This window comes from Triticum dicoccoides, chromosome 4B, assembly GCF_002162155.2.
Source record: "Triticum dicoccoides isolate Atlit2015 ecotype Zavitan chromosome 4B, WEW_v2.0, whole genome shotgun sequence".
In the NCBI taxonomy this organism is placed as follows: Eukaryota; Viridiplantae; Streptophyta; class Magnoliopsida; order Poales; family Poaceae; genus Triticum; species Triticum dicoccoides.
In genome coordinates, this window is record NC_041387.1 from 255,234,185 (window position 1) to 255,254,088 (window position 19,904).

The window sequence follows — 19,904 nt, forward strand, 5'->3', positions numbered from 1 at the left end:
GGCGGCGGTAGGTGGCGGATTTCACCGCAGGTGAGGCTGGGAGATGTGGGGGGCACGGTGGGGGTGGGGGATGAGGAGGCTTGGTGGCCCGACCAGGAGGAAGAGGTGCGCGTGGTTAGGGGAGCAGCGGCGCGTGCACCTGCCGGTTGCGGGGGAAGAAGGTGGGGTGGGGGAGCGGGGCTACGCTGCTGGCCGCGAGGCGAAGAAGGTGGGGGTGGGTTGAGGAAGGTAGTGGGGATTGGGGGTGCGGTCGTCGGAGGTTGTTAGCAGAATAAGAAACTGATGTGCAGAATAAGACTCTTAAGGGTGTTATCATAATAGACCCACCATATATATATAAATATATATGCTAGAGTATTTGTGCATGCTTTGCCACATATTTCATTTGCTATCTTATTGTGTGAACATGTTGGTTGCATAATTTTCTCCATTCGAGGACATCCATTTGTTGCTGTGTTTATTTGGCATTTCTTTTTGCCAAATGGATGGACAAGAATGCCTAAGTACTCCCTCTAGCTATCTATGTTTTTCTCGTCTCAAACTCTATTCATGCTACATCACGAAGTTTGACCAAGTCACATTCGAACCCTCTGAGTGAGGAGCACTCGGAGTCACCGATTCATCATAGACTTAAACTTCCAAAACCTCTTAGTGCATTTTGGTCTGACCGATTCATTCCATTCGGTCATACTGAGTTCATTAAGTTGATCTAGGTTTCAATGTTTATGCAACCGATTTGAACTTTTTGGTCACACCGAGTTGCAGTAACGGCTTGCGATTCTGCATCTCGGTGCCACCGAGTTGTTCCACTTGGTCACACCGACAGGGTCTGGATATATATACCCACGGCCTGAAAATTTGGAAATTTCCTCAAACACTTCGCCCGCGCGTGTCCAGCTCTGTCGACTCGTGGTCTCTGGATCGGCTCCGTCGTTGTCAGCGACCTCCTGCCGCTCGACTCCGCCACCATCAACGGGAATCTTCCCCGCCGTTGTCGCTATAGCGAGTTCATCGCCAAGTTAGCGTATGAAGTCGACCCCTTGTGCAATCTTTAACTCCGATTCTTGCACTAAGGACAATGCCATGATTCGTGCCACGTTTGATATTCTTCTATCCAACCAGATCATCCTCTAGACTAGTTTTGATCCAAAAACATAGGGTTAGGTTTCCGCTAAACTCATCTCGGACCAACCGATTTGGAGAATTCGGTCTCACCGATTTGGGCCAGGCCATTGCACGTGTATTTTTCGGTCTGACCGAAACATACTAATCGGTGTGATCGAGTTCATTTCTCTGTAAAAACCTACCAATCTTGGAGTCCGAATGGTGTCTCAGTCTGACCGATTTCACATGTTTAGACTCTAAAGTTGCTTCGGTGTCACCAAGTTTTTCATATCGGTAGCTCCGAAATGCTTTCTGTAGAAAACCGAAACTAAGATTTTGACTCATTTGTTTTGCAAAATATCTGAACTTTGTGATGCTCATCCACTCTATCTCAACCTATCTATTCATAGGGTCACCTTTCAGTGTTAGCAATGTCAGATAACAATGACAACCAGAACAACAGTTATGAGGAGGGTAGCAGAAGCACCCCAAGCAATCTTCCTCAGGCTACAACCAGGCAGAGGAAGAAGAAAACCTTAGATACATAAGATGAGGACTTTGTGGTTGATGAGGAAGTCACCTCAAAGAATAAAGTTATCAAGAAAGGATTTGGCACTGCTGCTTCAACTAAGCCTGGCATGAAGAAGAAGGCACTGCCAAGAGAATCCCAATGTCAAAAGCCAGAGCCTCAACTCAGGAAACAATTGAGTTCACCCTTGAACCAAGAGACGAGCAGGCTGCTAGGGGCAAGAAATGGAAAGAAAGGATCAAGAAGACCATGGCCAGAGTGATTGGAAGGCCATCTATGGTCAGGGAATCTAATGAAGAGGAGGAGGAAGAACCCATTGCACTTCCTGCCAAGACCCAGAAGCTAATTGGGGATTCTATCAAGTCAGGGGCTACTCCATCAAGCCCAAGATTGGCCCCAAGGCTTCTGCTGCTGCTGCTCAAGCTTCTGTGTCAACAACACCCAGGAGATCCACAAGAAACATCCCAGCTGCTAAGAAGAACAAGGCCCCAGTGCCTAAAGTTCAAGAAGATGAAGAAGCCCAAGTGCTGAGGAAGCTCAAACCAAAGATTCCAGATCATGATGACACTCATCAAGTTGTAGAGAACATGAAATTGAGGAAAGATGCAGGTCTCAGACAATGGAGACAGACACACCCATATGCTATAAGGAGAAGGACTGTTCTGGATTACAGGTTTCATACCAAGGAGCAGCAGGACTTCTATGAGACAGTCTTTTTGGAGAAGAAGCCCATTATTAGTGACATGAGATGGGTTGACTGGACTAATATTGATGAGATACTGATTATTTCCCAGGAGTTCATGACAGCTTTAGATTGATAGGAGTTGATAAGTTTGTTGGTCAGAAACTGACAAAATGGAATGATGATACGGTGATGCAATTCTATTCAACTGCAAATTTTTACCCAGATGGAAAGATTTGCCTAGATGACTGAGGGTACAAGGTACCAATCTTCTATTGCTGAGTGGGCCAAGCTGATCAATGCCCCTAAAGAACGTGAAGATGACACAGATGTCTATGCCCAGCCTAGGAAAGGACACAACTCCATGACACACATGTACAAGGAAATTCCTGATGATGCCTTGGAGACTCACAAATTTGGCTCCATTTACTATCTGCTGTTAGGGTTACCCACAATCAACACCACTTTGAGATTTACATTGTTGCCCAAATCAGGAGATGACAGGATGATCAGAGGGCAGTCAATCAACTTGATGCATATGTTTGATGTGCCAGATAAGTTCAAGGTGACGACCTTGATTGTGGAAACAATCAAGAGGACTGCAGGAGATCAGAAGTGATCATGTGGTTATGCCCCACACATTCCGATGCTCATCAACTCCAAGATGGGCACAGGCTCATATCTTCTGGACAAAGATCACATTTCCCTGAGACCATAGTTTGAGGACAATGAGATTGTCATGGATGTATCACATCCTACATCCGTAGAGGCGTAGGAGAAGAGAGAGAAAGCAAAGGCAGAGAAGGCAATACAGACTTAAAAAGTTCCAGATGCTTCAGTTGTGAATCTCAAGACCAAGCAGGATCAGCTTAGCTATCTGCTTGAGGCCACAATGAGGATTATGAAAGGACTAACCACCCCAACTCAAAACCAAGAAATACTTGAGAGGATCATTGGAACAAAGTTTTATGATCTGGACTTGAAGGTCACAGAGATCCAGACACAGTTGAGCAACTTCAAGAAGAAGCAGAGGAAAGGAGCGGGAGAGTGTTGACACCGATTTTGGCCAAAAGGAAATATAATGTAATTAAAATAAATAAATTACTTTAAATGGTCAAAATGACAAAATACACCACTGAGTGGAAACGACAATGGTGAATTTTCATCTCTTAATATAAAATAGCAGGCACACAAAATAAATTAACAAAAGAGCTGATATTTGGGAAATTTGCAAAGTGAATAAAAATCTCCATGGAAAAATGTGTCTCAACTAAAATCATATGTAACCTTCATCCATGCACATCGCCACCTATGGTGTGTGACAGATACCAACAAAAAATCATATCGACCATATGGTAAATGAAGTCCTTGTTCCATCATCGATGAGAAATATCCATGCGACGCATAAAAATGTACCACGCTAACAAAATATACATGCGGTATATAAGAATAAATAAATGACTCTTCCAATAAGGTATCGATGCATATGTATCCACTTAGGAAATATTTTGTCTACATGTTCATCTCATATCATATATGACACTAGACTTTGAATTGTGGAGAAAATAATTAGGCACACACCCTCATATATATAAGCCTTAATGAGACACTAATAACTAATCAGGTTTAGTGGCCCATCAAAATATTACGGCCACGTTACATGGCCGTAGGCTTATGCATGCATGCTCAATAGTGACAAGGCCGACAAGTTGATTAAAATAATCAATCCCACATGGTGATTGGGAATACATGCGCTAATTAGGCTAGTGACCGGTTCAAAGACAGTCAACATGTGATTAAGAAATAAACAAATTAAAGAGAGGAGCCAGCCGCTCCACGATCCCACGAGCACTCCCATGACCTGGAGGACATGGGCGGGCACACGAGAGCCTTCCTTGCTCTTCGACTCCTATAAATACATGCCTACCTAGCGTACAGAGGGGCTGGTGATCCACTGCTCATTTTCTAATCGCTTCGTTGTGCTGCTGCTGCTGCTGTTGTGCTGCCGCTGCTGCTCTCAACCACACACATATACTACTGTTGTAAAAAAAGGCTCATATACGCTACCGCTACAAGGCCGTCGTCCGGCGAGGAGCGTGAGGAAGGTAGTCCAGGTGGGAATCATGATCCTCCTCTAATCTTCTTGCTGCTCCCTATATCTCTCATCATCTTCATATTTCTTCTTGGTTGATCATTGTGATACAAACCAAGGAGTATGCCTCATGTATCCTCATCTTGACATTCTGCCTTGGCTGACGATCGTGATATGAGCCAATGAGCAGTTATGTTCAGGAGAGGAAAATTTACCCTTGATTGGTCATTGTGATACAAACCAAGGAGCATTCTCCATATATCCTCATCTTGACATTCTACCTTGGATGATCATCGTGATACGAGCAAAAGAGCAGTTATGTTCAGGAGAGGAAAATTTTCCATTGATTGGTCATTGTGATACAAACCAAGGAGCATTCTCCATATATCTTCATCTTGATATTTTGCCTTGGCTGATCATCGTGATACGAGCCAAAGAGCACTTATATTTAAGAAAAGAAAAATCGTCCTTGGTTGATCATTGTGATACAAACCAAGGTGCATTCTCCATATAGTCTCATCTTGACATTTTGTCTTGTCTGATCATCATGATACAAGCCAAAGTGCGCATATGTTTAGAGTAACAAAAATACTCCTTGGTGGATCATGCTGATACAAATCAAGGAGCATACAACATATATTTCCATCTTGTAATTTTTGCCTTGGTTGATCATCGTGATACGAGCCAAAATGCGATTATGTCAAAGCGGATAAATTCCACTCCTTGGTTGATCATGGCGGCCCCAACTAAGGATGACATATTTTCCCTTCCATCATAAATGAGAGCGACGCAAAGGTAAAGCTCGGGGGAAACAAATATGAAACATACACAAACCCTATATGACCATCTACATAAAATCTTATAATCAATATGTGCCTACAAAAAATGCACTCTTCATTTGTTTGAGGTGCACAAAACAAGACAATGTAAATTGTGTGTGTACCTTCAATCTAGAGCATGAAAATGTATAAATTGGATGCTCGCCAAATTATGTTTAAAGCCTCTTGTTGGTTATACTGCGTACATACATGCTATGCCACGTCAGTAGTAATACAAACAGGAAGATACAAATGTTATTTACATCTGTCATATAGATGATTAAATGAGCATACTCTAATGCATATAAAATGTGCTATGTGAAATCCAACGTGTAGACATGAGGTAATGAAAATACTAGTTGTCTCCGTCCACACTTAAATAAAATATGTCCATAAAAGGAAATGAATGCGTGTAGGTTAAGTTAAAAATATAATCCTACATATCTAAAATATGAAATCTAGAGCCTACATACTCTATGCAACACGCATATACTGTCCACTGATGGTTAGAGTATATGCATGTGACCCATAAAAAAATAAAGGATATTGCATCTAGCTCGCTTTAGTCCTAACCAAAACAGACTGATCCGCGTAGTAGATGCTATTATCAAACATATCAAATCAAACAAGATAACATATGGGATGGTTTTGATATTGGAACCCCCCTTTTCTTAAATTTCCATGCATGCACACAGGACAACATGGATTAAATCATATGCCCCATCATTTCATGCATGCTCATATGTGCGTATATAAAAGGTGTAACATGCATGTATTAAGTGGATACTCTTCTAGTCGACTCATCACTCCTTAAAATGAAATGACCTAAAAAATGGTTTAGATAGCCGCATGGTCATATTAGCATATGTGGGTTAGGTCGAATATAGAAATTAGGTGTTCGATGCAAAAATCATGCATTGCACTTCTACTCTACGTACTGCTCATAAGAGTGCAGGAGTAAAAATATAAATGAACAAGACACATGATAACTTGAAGAAGATCGAGAATGCTCCCTCGAGCACACTGGCGTCGACGACAGCAAGGAGGAGTGATGTTCTTTATCTATTTGTAGTAGTCATGTGTTGCAATTGTATGTAGTAGGATAGTTGGAATTCTTAATCAAGGGTTTTCTCTACGGAGATGTAATTAACAGACCTTTCATGTAAATGTAAAAGTTCTGGAAATAAAGTACCTGCAATGCTTGATCTCTATTTTATTTATGCATTTATGCACTTAAATTTATTTACTCTGTATCAATGACGTGGACGCGTGTTTCACGCCCGCCATTTTCCCATCATCAGATTCTGGCACGCCCGGTGGGACATATTTCTCCCCTCATCTTTGAATTCCAACATAGGATTGCAACATATGAATTACCATAGTACATAAATCATAAAACATTATGTCCCAATATACAAGAAAATCAAATAAAACTAATATATGGTTTTCTTTATTTTGAAGGTATGGAGGGCCAAGTGCAGCAGTTTGTGACCATTCGCTTCGGTGACCTTTGGCTTAATGTGCCAATTGGTCCTATCGTTACCTTACTAAGAGAAAGTTGGAAGACTACTGCTACATCTCCAGTTGTACGAGATCAAGAAGAAGTCACTTCTCCACCAATGGAGGGGTTCACACCTGTTTTGTCAAAGTCTGCAAAGAGGAAAATGAGGCCTGTTAGAAAGAGGGTTGCTCAGAGTTGTGCAAGAAGGGTTACTCATGATCTAGTGTCAGTAATGAAAGGAAAGATAGTTGAAGCAGAACCATCTGACGGCCAGCAGTTCAAGGACAAGGGAATGAAAGTGGTGTTTGAGAAATCCGAGTTTCCGCCACTTGTTTACAAGGGAAAAGAGATGATGTTAGAGACACTCAACTCCAAGCTACCTGAGAAAAGAGGCGGCGTTGTGGTCATATTGCCGTCAGCATCATCTTCAACTGGAAGGCCCACCAACGCTCGGAATATACTTCGAGCCGATGCTCCTGAGTTTGTCCCCTCACTGGCCCATAAACCTAGTGAGGAACGCTTGGGAATAATGCAAAAACATTATGTGGAATGGAAGGGAGTGTGCCTTACATCTGGTGACCTCAAAACAGGCCACATAAACCCAACATATGCACCATCAGTTCCTCTGTTTGAAGAAGCACCCATCTTACGAGAGTCCTTTGAAGGTTCGTTTGATCCAGTGCGACATCAACAGTGACAGAGAAATGTCCGTCGATCTTGGATTGATCTTCTAGATGCCGTAGATCAAGATGCGGCGAGTCGACACTGTTCTCATGTGAGCAAGTCCGTCAAGGGGAGATGGAAAAACACTCATCGAAAGATCCAAGTTCAGAATCCAGATGACTCATATGTTGTTAAATGCATATGTCAAGCAATAAGGTCACAACTTCCCGGCGCATCCACATCACAAAATGATGAGGGTGGTGCCATCATGCCACTGGCGGAGGCCCTGGTCCAACGACCTGAGTACCAAGAATTCATTCAGTAACATCTTGAACATCAAGAGTATGTGAACCAAGCTGCTCGTGTCCGTTCAAGAAGGGCGGCATACAAAGAAAGAGGAAGGGCAATACAGGCAAGGTCTGGGTCAAGCAAAGTACAAGGGGCAGAACACGCTCTATCTGATGAGGACAGTCAGGCTAAAGTGAACAAGTGGCTATCAAATCCATCAAATGAGGTGGCCATGAGATTGTCTCCATGGCCCTCTCATAAGCAGACCAAGAATAAATCATTTGAGGTGTTCCAAGCAATGCCAATTGGTGTCAGGGCGGCGTCGGACAAGACCAGCGAAACATCCTCCACATCAACACATTTAAAGAGGAAGAAGGCACGCAAAACTGTTGTAGAGGGTCCTCGTTGTAAGACACGAAGCCAAAAAGGTTCAGATTATGAAGAACTTGGGTCCACCTATGGTGGGTCTTATAATCCCCTATCGGATAGTACCCCTTGTCCTTCTGAAAATGAGATAGAACTCCACCATGGTGGAGAGCATACAGAACAAGTCCTAGCCGCGAATGAAACTCGTTCGGTTGAGGAGCAATTAGCCAACCTTACGGTAACACTTCAGCAAAAGGAAGACGAGCTAGCAGCCCTTAGAATTCAGATGAGCAATAACCAGAACAAAGGAAATGAAGAGGATGGTGGCGCAAGTGCTAGCAGCCAACATGGAGGAGCAGGGCTTAATCTTGAGGCGATCCAAAGAATGATCACAGAAGGGGTAAAGTCCCAGTTGATGCAAACTCAGTACTCGATGCGGCCAGGGTATGTTAAGCCGTACCCACGTGATGTGGACCTTGCTACTTTCCCAATAAATTACAGGCAACCGCAGTTTAGTAAGTTCAACGGGAGTGATCTCCACATGAGCACATAGCACACTTCCTTGCTGCTTGCCAAGATACAGCTAACAACGGAGCACTTCTCCTTAGGCAGTTTGTACAGACATTGTCTGGGCCAGCCTTCACTTGGTACAGCAAGCTACCTCCAAGCTCTATAAAAACGTGGGAAGAAATGCAAATTTCATTCCTCGAGCGGTTTTATAGCACGCAGAGGATAGTAGGTATAACTGAGTTAACGCAAACTGAACAAGGGTTTAATGAGAGGGCGACTGACTTCATAAATAGATGGAGAAACCTAAGTCTTCACTGCCCAGAACCAATCACTGAGCCAGAAGTAGTGCACATGTTCATGAACAATCTCTGGTCAGAAGTGGTTGTCATGTTACATGGAGTGAGGCCCTCACATTTGAAGAGTTAGCTTCAAAATCCACGGATATAGAAAATTTTATGCAGCTTGTCGCTCATCGAACAATAATGACGTTCAACAAGCCTACAGACAAAGGTGGTTAGCGTGAAAAGTTGCCGATGAAACCCAAGTCTGCACAAGCCATGGAGACAACAACGGTAAAACCTTAGTTTTAGCCTGGAAGAGCACCTATAGGGAATCAAGGACAGCGAGATGCACAGGTTGGGAGGAGGCTAACTCTTAGCAAACGACAAAACAGGGAGTATTCTTTCCCTGTAGAAGAAATTGATGACCTTTTCACTGGTTTAAAGGAGTTGAGTCTAATAGAAATTCCCAGGCCCAAAAGACCAGAAGAAACTTCAAAATTTAATGACCCAAATTTCTGTCACTACCATCGCATTTTGGGCCATACACTCAAGCATTGCTTTGTTTTAAAGAATAACATCCAGAAAATGATCGTTGAGGGGACTATTGATGCGGATCTCCTCAAAATCATGACAAAGGGAAAGAAAAAGGCTTCAGCAAATGTCGCCACCCTCCAAGATGATGCGGTGAGTTCCGCGTCTTCAAATATGAAGGGTATTTATGATGATGTAGTACTAATTTCCAAATATGGATGTTCTCCTATGATAATTCCAGGCCTGGCCAAATCAGAAGATTAGCATAAAGGAGAGGCTTACATTCCCTTCAACAATGGTGCAACCCAAGGTTGGGGGCCACGGCGGTCAAAACGCCGTGTACTATGCCCAGTAATTGAAGAAGCCCCTCCTCTGCGCTTCGCACCGAAGATATATCAGCACACCATGAAGCGCATGAGAATACCAAGTGAAGAATTAATGTTCCCACTATTGGTGTGTTCGAGGACGATGAAGAGTCTCTATGCTTCCTTGACGAAGAACCATGAGAAGTTGATAAGGTTCATCTTAGATTAGGTCATCCATTAGCAGACCCTCATCCTGCACCTAGAAAGGAACCAAAAAGCAAGGATGCAGTTCCAAATGATTCGACGGACCCTGCCTGTAGGGTGCCAGTCAAGTATGATGTAATCGCACATTTGAAGAAAATATGAGCTATGCTTTCTGTGTATGATGCTTTGTGTCTTTCATCTCATCTCCGTAAAGCTCTTGTCATGGCACTCATGTTTCCAGAAGACTACAGAGTAGAAGTATCTCAAACTAAGGTAGAAGAATCTGAAGTCCTAAATATGATGTTCACAGATGAGGATATGTTGTTAGGCCCCAAGAAGCACAACAAACCTTTTATCATGTTTGGCGAAATTGATGTATTGCCGATAAATCGCATAATGATAGATGGTGGGTCAGCTATAAATCTGCTACCATTGCGTACACTCAAAAAGATTGGATATTCCAAGGGAGATTTGAGCAAGTCTAACATGGTTATACATGTATTTAACCAATCAGGGCAAGAAGCTAAGGGTACCATTTCGTTGGTTCTAAAATTGGATACACTATCCACATACGTGAAATTTCACGTGATTGATGCGGCCACATCATATAATACATTGCTTGGACGCCCATGATGTGGCACCCCGGCTCATAGAAAACCGGAATGCCCCATATTCCAGCCCAGAGATCGAGATGAAGTCTTCTGGAATACGGCACTCCTTAGCATAGAACAAACCAGCCTTCTATTATTACACGAGTATGAATACAAGGTCTTCTATATTACAATGAATAACATCGGCACGGCGACACTATGCCATCCTCAGTTGCTCTATGCAAGCAGCAGAACAACACGATGCAGCGGAATAATTCTAGCAGCGGAACAACGACGACGATGGTGAACTCCACTCTGCAGGGACTCTGGCTGGAACACTTATCCTAGCTCGCACGAACGGAAACCACGACAAGTAAGCAATCAAATCCGGCATGACCTACAAACTGGCATGACACGCCAGGTCAGTACATTGAATGTACTTGCAAGCTCATAATAACCAGAAGCATTCAAGACAGACAACAGCATGGCAATTACAGGTTAAAGAGGAATTATCATGAGATCATCAGAATAACATGGCATGACCAACATAAACATGATACAGCTAGAACAATATGAGCATATTAATCCAACAATACTAGCATGCAACATGATGACACCATATGCTCCACTTATTCTGCTCGGGTTACCTCGTAACCAACACATGCATCACTTACCAACCTCGGACATCACACGATCATCTCAGGATCAAATCAAGCTTGGTATAAGAAATACTGTAGTAATCGTTAAATGACCACAAGGAGCTTGATCTTTACCCACGATTCTCGCACAATATCACGCATATACAACGACTCGGTATCCTCGATACCACGGTGATCCTTACGGTGATCACAACCACGGCCAACACTTGGTCCCAAACCGCGTTCCTTACGGCGATCGCAACCACGAACAACACTTGGCTCATGATCCTTACGGCGATCACAACCCGACCAACACTTGGTCCCAAACCGTGATCCTTACGGCGATCACAACCACGAGTTGTCATTAATCAAGTTATTCTTATTACTGCTGACTCATGGTGTACCCTACTTTCGAATTGGGACCTTATCCACGGGTGCGGCTATCGGTATATTTAATATACACTCTGCAGAGGTTAGTACACTGTACCCACACTATGGAACCCATGGCCTCGCACTCCCATTAGGGTGGACCAACGGCGTTCCGACAAAACCGATCTACTGCCATGACACTCTTCCGGCCACTCCGACTCACTCCCCTCTGGGCTAAGTCATGGGTGGTCCTTATGTCCGCCTACCTGATCAGGGTAGCGCGCGCCCATAACCTTCCCTCGTTGGAGGCACCGGCGAGAGGCACGACAATAAACCCAGTTAGGACCGTCCCATACCGGTAAGCGTGGTTGCACTGGTTAGCATCGTTTCAGCGGCACCATGACTCAGCCAACAGTTGTTCAAGTTCAATTTAATCTAGTTAACTTGAATGCAAATATGCTGAGCCATGATAAAATACATGAACATGATATCAATATAATCATGAGGGTATCACATAACTATCCACCATATCAACAATAAATCATATCCACTGAGCGTGGCATGCTGACTAGCATGACCATCACCAATACATCAACATGTACTACTAGCAAGCATAAACATATAAAAGCAAATACTAGCAGGTATAACATGATAACAGAGTACAAGACAACATAGCACAAAAGTGAACATGCAAATCTAAACATCACCGGAACAATGATAACCATCTTTTCAACAAACAAACATTTAATAAAGATTCAAGTTGAAAACCATGGCTACTGCATGACTATCATGCCAGTGGGTATTGTGGCTTGCCTGGGGTGGAAGAAATCACCGCGAGAAAGTGCAGGGAGCTCGCGGAACGAATCGCCGGTAAACGTTCTCTCTCAGAGGGGCTGAATAAGGGCAAGGGCACAATGGTCATTTTCACAGTGTCAAACCAAAGTGAAAGCATGACCAACAGAACGGACTCGACAAAACGAAGAAGTAGGCTTTGGAATCACCTCATTTGGAGTTACGGATAAAAAGTTTTGGAGGGTTGAAGTTCAAGGACTTTTCTGTAAACATTTCATCACAAATAATTCCCTGAGTGGATAAGACAGAAGCACAAAACAGAAACACGCTTTTGGTCAGCGAAAACGTATTTCCTGGAATAGGTTTCCACTTATCCACGTTAGCGTGGACTAGTCAACGCGGGGCCGGCTCCTGTGGGGCTGACAGGTGGGGTCATGAGGGGAGGCAGGGCCCGCTGGCAGGGGCCAGGCTGGCTCCGGGCGAATCATCGTCTTCCTCCTCTCCTCGCTCATGTTCGTTCATGAACAGAGAGGAGAGCAGGGAGGGGGCAACGCTGGGGCGGCTGGCTCCGGCCGACTCCGGCCAGGGCGAGGCCACCGGCGGGTGCGGCGGGGCCAGGCGCACCCGTTCAAGCGAAGAACAGCCGCCGGGGTGGCCTGGAACAGCGGCGCAGGGCGGCGGCCTGAGGAGGACCGAAGGCGGGCGCCAGCTGTGGTTCACGGTTATGTCGCCGTCTCCGGTGATGCTGAGGGGGTGGGGCGTCTCTACAGGATGTGGGCAACGTGTGGGAGGGGTCAGGAGGTGTAGAGGGGGCCTGCGGTGGCCGGAATAGAGATGAACTCTGGTGGTGGCCGCGGTGGCCGAAGAAGAAAACGACGAGATTGGGCGACGCCGATGGTCGAGGAGGCTTTGGGAGAGGCTGGTGAGGTGTGGAGGGGTTCGGGGGCCCTTATATAGGCGCGGGGGAGAGCTCTAGAGCTCACGAGCGAGCTCCTGACCGAGCTTTAATGGCGGGCAAGGGCTGGACGTGGCACGGGCATGGCGCTAGCGGCGCATTTAAGGCAAACAACGACGAACCATCGATGCAGGGCGACGTAGGGCATCACGGGGAAGCTCATGGACAAAGTTTGAGGTCGAGACAAGGAGGGAGGAGACGAGCACAGTGGCCGGACCGATCCAGAGCATGCACTGTGCGTGATGCCAGCGTGATCACCACAGGCTCTGGTGCAAACCGCATGCTCTGGCCGGGCCGACCATGTCCAGTAGATTGACCCTAGTGACCTAAGTATAATTGAGGAAATAAATCATTCCAGGGGCAAAGAAGTGATTTGCACTTAGCTCCAAAGTAAATCAGCAGCCAAGTGTTTGTGTTGTGCAGTGGGGACACCAGCTAGGTAACTCAGTAAATAACTTGTCTGGGAGGTTTATCTATCGACGGACTTTCATCCTGGTGGTTTTGAGGGTAAATGGATCAAGATTTACTTCAGTTGCTTCACAACTGACAAAAATGGTCCAAAAATAGATCATGATGGTGCACTCACATGGAGTGTCAACTTGGGCTAATATTGGGCAGAGCTTGATCATTTGGACATATGAAGATGATGTAAAAAGCTCATGCCAAATGGACAGGCCAAAATAGCACTTGCTTCGCAAACATCATTTCTGTCCAGAAACTTGAAATAATTTTGGTGGTCAAATGGATCAATGAAATGATGCCAAATTGGGTGGAGAGATGTTTTATGGGTAGAATAATGATCTGGTAATTTATCAGAATTTTTGAAGCAATATAAAATACACTTGCTTCACAACCTGAAAATATTGCCAGAATCAAAGATATGCTCCCGTGCCCACATAGATGATTGGATGGGGCTGCAAATGGGTGGAGGGGATTAATATGAGCACATTAAGGAGTGTGCAAAAGTTCATCTTATTTGGATACTGTAGGTGTCAAAACCAGCGGATCTCAGGTAGGGGGTCCTCGATCTGTGCGTCTTAGGTTAATGGTAACAAGAGGCAAGGAACACAATGTTTACCTAGGTTCGGGCCCTCTTGATGGAGGTAAAACTCTACTTCCTGCTTGATTGATATTGATGATATGAGTAGTACAAGATTTGATCTACCACGAGATCGTAGAGGCTAAACCCTAGAAGCTAGCCTATGATGATTATGATTGTGATTGTCCCTCTAAGGACCAACCTCTACGGTTTATATAGACACCGGAGAGGGCTAGGGTTTACATGGAGTCGGTTACAAGGAAGGAAATATAATATCCAGATCACCAAGCTTGTCTTCCACGCAAAGGAGAGTCCCATCTGGACACGGGACGTAGTCTTGAATATTGTATCTTCACGCTGCAATAGTCCGGACAAAGTATATAGCCCGGCAGCCCGAATACCCCCTAATCCGGGACTCCCTCAGTAGCCCCTGAACCAGGCTTCATTGACGATGAGTCCGGCGTGCAGTCTTGTCTTCGGCATTGCAAGGCGGGTTCCATCTCCGAATACTCCAAAGTAATCATCGAACACTTGAACCGTGTTCGGATTTGCAAGATGATCTTCACATACCACCGTAGGGGGCATATCATAAATCTGATATGCTAGCAATCTTTGTGCGTCGTGCCCTTGTATCGTGGCCCGGCCCAACATGAATAGGTTTTTCTTAGCCCACCTCGATACACGTTGCGAGGCGGTTTTATTGGCACGCCTTGCCAAAGTAGAGATCATGTTCCCCTTATTATGGGTTCTTCCATCAATACGAGCATGTGCCACCCCACGACGACTGTTGGTATGACTCCGTGTTTTTAGATAAGTCTCAAGCGGTCACGCTGAGGACTCTTGATATTCACCCCCTTTATAAAGGGGCCGAGGCCTATACCTCTTTTCCACCACCCTTGCGCCCTTTCGCATCTCGAGTTCTAACACCCGAGACCCAAACTCAAACACCCCAGATCCTCCAGTATGTCCGGATCCAACCTTCAAGGCCGGTGGGTGGCTTCCTCGATCAAAGAGGAGGACATTATGAGGCTTAGGGAGGTCGCATATCTGACTGCCGACATCCAGCACAGGCTTCTTGCTCCAGGGCAGGTCATCCCTACTCCCGAGCCTAATGAGAGCGTCGTGTTTGTTCCTCACTTCCTCCGCGGCTTGGGCCTCACCCTTGATCTCTTTGTGAGGGGGCTCATGTTCTATTACGGGTTAGATTTTCACGATCTAGCTCCGGACGCTATCCTCCATATCTCGTCATTCATCATTGTGTGCAAGGCTTTTCTCCACATCACTCCACACTTCGGCTTATGGCTCAAGACCTTCAATGTGAAGCCGAAGATGATCGAGGGGCGACATGCGGAGTGCGGAGGTGCCATAATAAGCAGGAACACCGATGCCCCATGGCTAGAGGGTTCTTTCCCAGAGGTATCTGATTTATGGCAGTGGAGGTGGTTTTACGTCACGGCTCCCAGAGGCACAAAGTGGGTGGCTGCCCCCGACTTCCGCTCGGGCCCTCCGTCACAACTGGCATCATGGACCAATGTAGGACTGGATTGGGGGTCTGCTAGTGATATACCAACACTGTAGAGCCGTATCCGGGAGCTTCTTGAAAGGGACATTGACCTTGTCAGCATATTCAGGTAATGCTAATCCGACGGATGTTGCCGTGCAAACGCCGGCCTCTCTGGATGTGGGAGCTCAATCCAGAGGGTCTGCGGACTATTCAGCACTTCTTCGGCCTGAAGCTCGAAGGGATTTGTAAATTATTCTTTGGACCACAAGTAAAGTGTCCGAACACCACCGAGGATGCGGGCTTAAGCTGCTATCGCCTAGATACCCAAGTAAGTAACCCCGAAACCGGACACTTCGTTTATATTTATCATAATTATTATTCTGAAAATCCTCCGCGCCCAGGAATGGCTCAGCAAAGCGGAGAGAATCAGGTGTCCGGCGCCACTTCCCGAAGGCTCGCCTAGCCCTGCCATAGCCAAGATGTTTGGCCGAGTGCTTAGCAAAATGCCCTCAGGGAAAGACGAAGGGAAGAACAGAGAAGCCGAACTTCACACACTGCGCATCTAAACTGGGGGAATTGCTTCCTCCCCGAAGAAGGATAGTCGGGGAGGGGAGTCTAAGGCCTCCTCCCCGCACGGGAAGAAGAGGGCCGCCTCCAAAGACTTGGAGACGGAGATGCCTAGACAGGGGAAAAAGCGTCACCAGGAGGCTCTGCCCCGACGGGCGCCCTCACCGCGTCATACCCGCCAGCGGGCCAGCCCTCCACCGAGCTGTAAGTTAACCGCAAATTCGAAGGTACTACTTTTCTCCGAGTATAGTAACCAGGATCCATTCTTTGCAGTCTGGCTAGAAACTCTTCTCAACAGAGTTCGTCTTTGGGGGACCTCCCTCGGAGATGATGGAGAGTGAAACCCCACCAACCTCTCCGGCTCACGAGGCAGGCGACCCCGAGGTGTTGTCACGGATGAGTCCGGATCTGCCGAAGCCAGAAGCTACTCCTTTGGCCGCCCTGAGCCCGGAGCGGTCGGCTCCCACGGGGGGCGATGAGAAGGGTCCGGCATGGGTCGATGTCTGGTCGGACATACTGACAGGCCTTCTGGAATGAGCTGCACTCTCGGAGGAGCACCACTCATTAATGAGCACGGTGCTCAAGAAGATTTCATCCGCCAGAAGCGGTTTGAATGAAGCATTTACAAGCCTGCTCAGAGGCTTTGAGGTATGTAATGACAAATACATAATTTTTTGGCTGTGAGGCACGCACTAGATGTGCTCCATATGGATAGTAGCTCCTGAGACTCTAGTTTCCCGCCATAGGCGGCAAACGGAGGATCATATTGTGTAAGTAATGAATGCGCTGTATATATGCGCAGGTATCTAAGGATCCGGCAGCCGACCAGTCCGTTGAAGTTGCCGAACTAAGGAGGCAGATTGGAGCTATTGACGCCGATATCATGTTTCGAAATGAGCGGCTGAACGAGTCACAAGGTATGTGCTCTGCTTTCCTAAATATGTTTTATAAGAAAATTTGAGAGGGGCATGATATTAATGCGATATGCTTGGTGCTGCTGCCGTGGAAGCCCTGAGGGCGGAACTTGCCCAGGCCAAGGAACAAGCTCGGGCTAGCAATGCGGCGGCCCCAAAGGCGGCCGAAGAGTTGAGAGTCGAACAGGCTGCTCATCGCCGAAGCGAGGACAAGATAGCCGAAATGGCTGTGGAGTTGAAAAATGCTGCCGACCGGTTTGAGCTCCTTAAAAAGGAGAATCTGGTTAATTCGGCTGATCTGAACAAGGCACTTAATGCAGCCAAGGAGATGCGGACCAAAATCAGGGATGTGCAGGAGGAGCTTCGATAGGCCGGGAAAATCGCGGCTGGGAGCCCCTACTTATTGTAGATGAAGTTTTTGGATCCGAAGTATGCTCCCCCGATTCGATGCTGGAGTCCTACAGACGCGTATGCGGACTTGGCGAAGAGTACAGCTGATGCGGCCATGTTTTTTGAGGATCAAGGTGTTAAAGAAGTGGAGAAGCTGTTCTGGTCTCAATTTAATGCTCCCGCGCGCCCATTGCTGTTGAGTGAGAAAATGGCTGCTGTGGCTGAGCTTCATAGGCTGTCCGGGCTTGCAATGCTATCTGTAATAGACCATCTTTGGCCGAAGGGTCCTAAGCCGGACAGTTATTTTGGTTTGGTGCAACAATTCCTCGGTGCCGTATCTCAGATCGACGCCATGAGGAGGTCGGCGTGTATAGAGGGTGCCCAGATGGCACTTGCCCGTGTTAAAGCATATTGGACAGATATGGAGGCCACCATTATTGCTACCCAGAATCCGGTGGGAGGCCAGGATCCGGCCGAGCACTACTTGGAGCAGGTAACAGAAGGTGCTCGCTTAATAGAGGCTCAATGCTCTAAGAATGTCATGTTCGAGTGACAAATCACTTCATTGTAAAAACAATGTTATTTTGATTATGAGGCTGTATTTATACTTTGTGCCTCAAAGTATTATTGTGCCTCCTGTGCGGCCGTTTTTATGTCTATGTGTAATCTGAAAGTTAGCAGTCGTTGGCTTCAGCCACCCATGCATACAATGCGGGGGTGTTCGCAAAAAATATGCGTAGTCACACTTGATCCAACGTCTTGGTCCGTTAAGGAGGTGATTGCACGTCGAACTTGGCAATCGGACTATATAGCTGTAACACTTTCACTTAGCCATAGGAGTTTGACGGCGGGGCTACTATGTAGCCCCTGGTACCTTCGCGTGCATCCGAATATGGGCGCGTGTGTACATGACCGGGAAACGGACCTTCGTTAATGCGGAGGAATCCTAAAGATTCCGGTAAGTCTTCGAGTGGTTGAACAGTCACTCGCTGTATCATGACAATCAGTTTTCGGCTTTCTCTATTGAGGTGCTCATCCGGAATAACCAGGGCACAATCATAGTAGTTATCCTTTGGCCGCCTTAGCCGATAAAAACGGAACGTAATGTGGCAAACCCAGGAGCCGGGCGAACCCAACATTTGACCAAAGACATGATTCGGAGCTGATGCATATAAGGCCAAACTCGTGACGCCGAACACTCCCGAATGTATTCGGACTTTGCAACATAAAATGAGTTGAGGAATGCCCTTTCATTATGAACCCTGTAGTTCCAGGTACGTGCGTTAATCTGTCGTGGCGAAATGCTAATAACGGCAGTACCCTCTATCAATATAGTACCCATGGGATGTGGGAATAACAAGAGACAATAAAAAGGTTTACACAGGGGCTTAATCTAAAGAGAAACCTGTGAGCGGGGCCCTGCTGCACGTCTGTGCCTTTATCTCCGTTACGCCGTCTTCTGGAAGGGTATCGCACGAATTGTGTCTGTAAAAAAGAAAACTCATGTAGAAGAGTACAACGTAAGCGTGCGATGGATAGTAAAAGTGTAAGAAATTGGCCTGCCAATAAGGTCGAGCCAAGAGTGGGGCTGTATTAAATATCTATATCCCCTGGTGTCCTCTATGGGATTACGTACATGGCGCCCTGGATCAGTCTTATCTGGGCTGCCAGACTCGTCTAACCGTGTCCGTGGTCTTAACGACCAGTCGTGCTTTCTGGTATTGGAGGCCGCTTAGAATCCGACCGCTGGAGCCGTCGCGTATTCCTTCGCGCGTGAAGAGCCCTCTGTGTTTTCCGATAACGGTGATGACGCCTCGTGGGCCGGGCATCTTGAGTGTGAGGTAGGCGTAATGCGGTACTGCATTGAAGCGGGTGAAGGCCGTTCTTCCAAGCAATGCGTGATAGCCACTTTGGAAGGGTGCGATGGTGAAGAGTAGTTCTTCGCTTGTGGAGTTGCGTGGGGAGCCGAATGTTACCTTAGTACGAAGGAGCCCCTGCCGTAGGCTTCAACGCCTGGTATCACCCCTTCAAAGGTGGTGTTGCTTTGGTTGGTTCTGGATGAGTCTATCCCCATCCTGCGGACAGTGTCCTGGTATATTAAATTGAGACTACTGCCGCCGTCCATGAGGATGCGAGTAAGATGGTATCCGTCGATTATTGGGTCAAGCAACAGGGCATCTGATCCTCCGCGCTGAATATTAGTCAGGCAGTCCGTGTGATCAAAGGTGATCAGACAAGCCGACCAGTGTTAGGTGTGGGTACGACGGGCTCT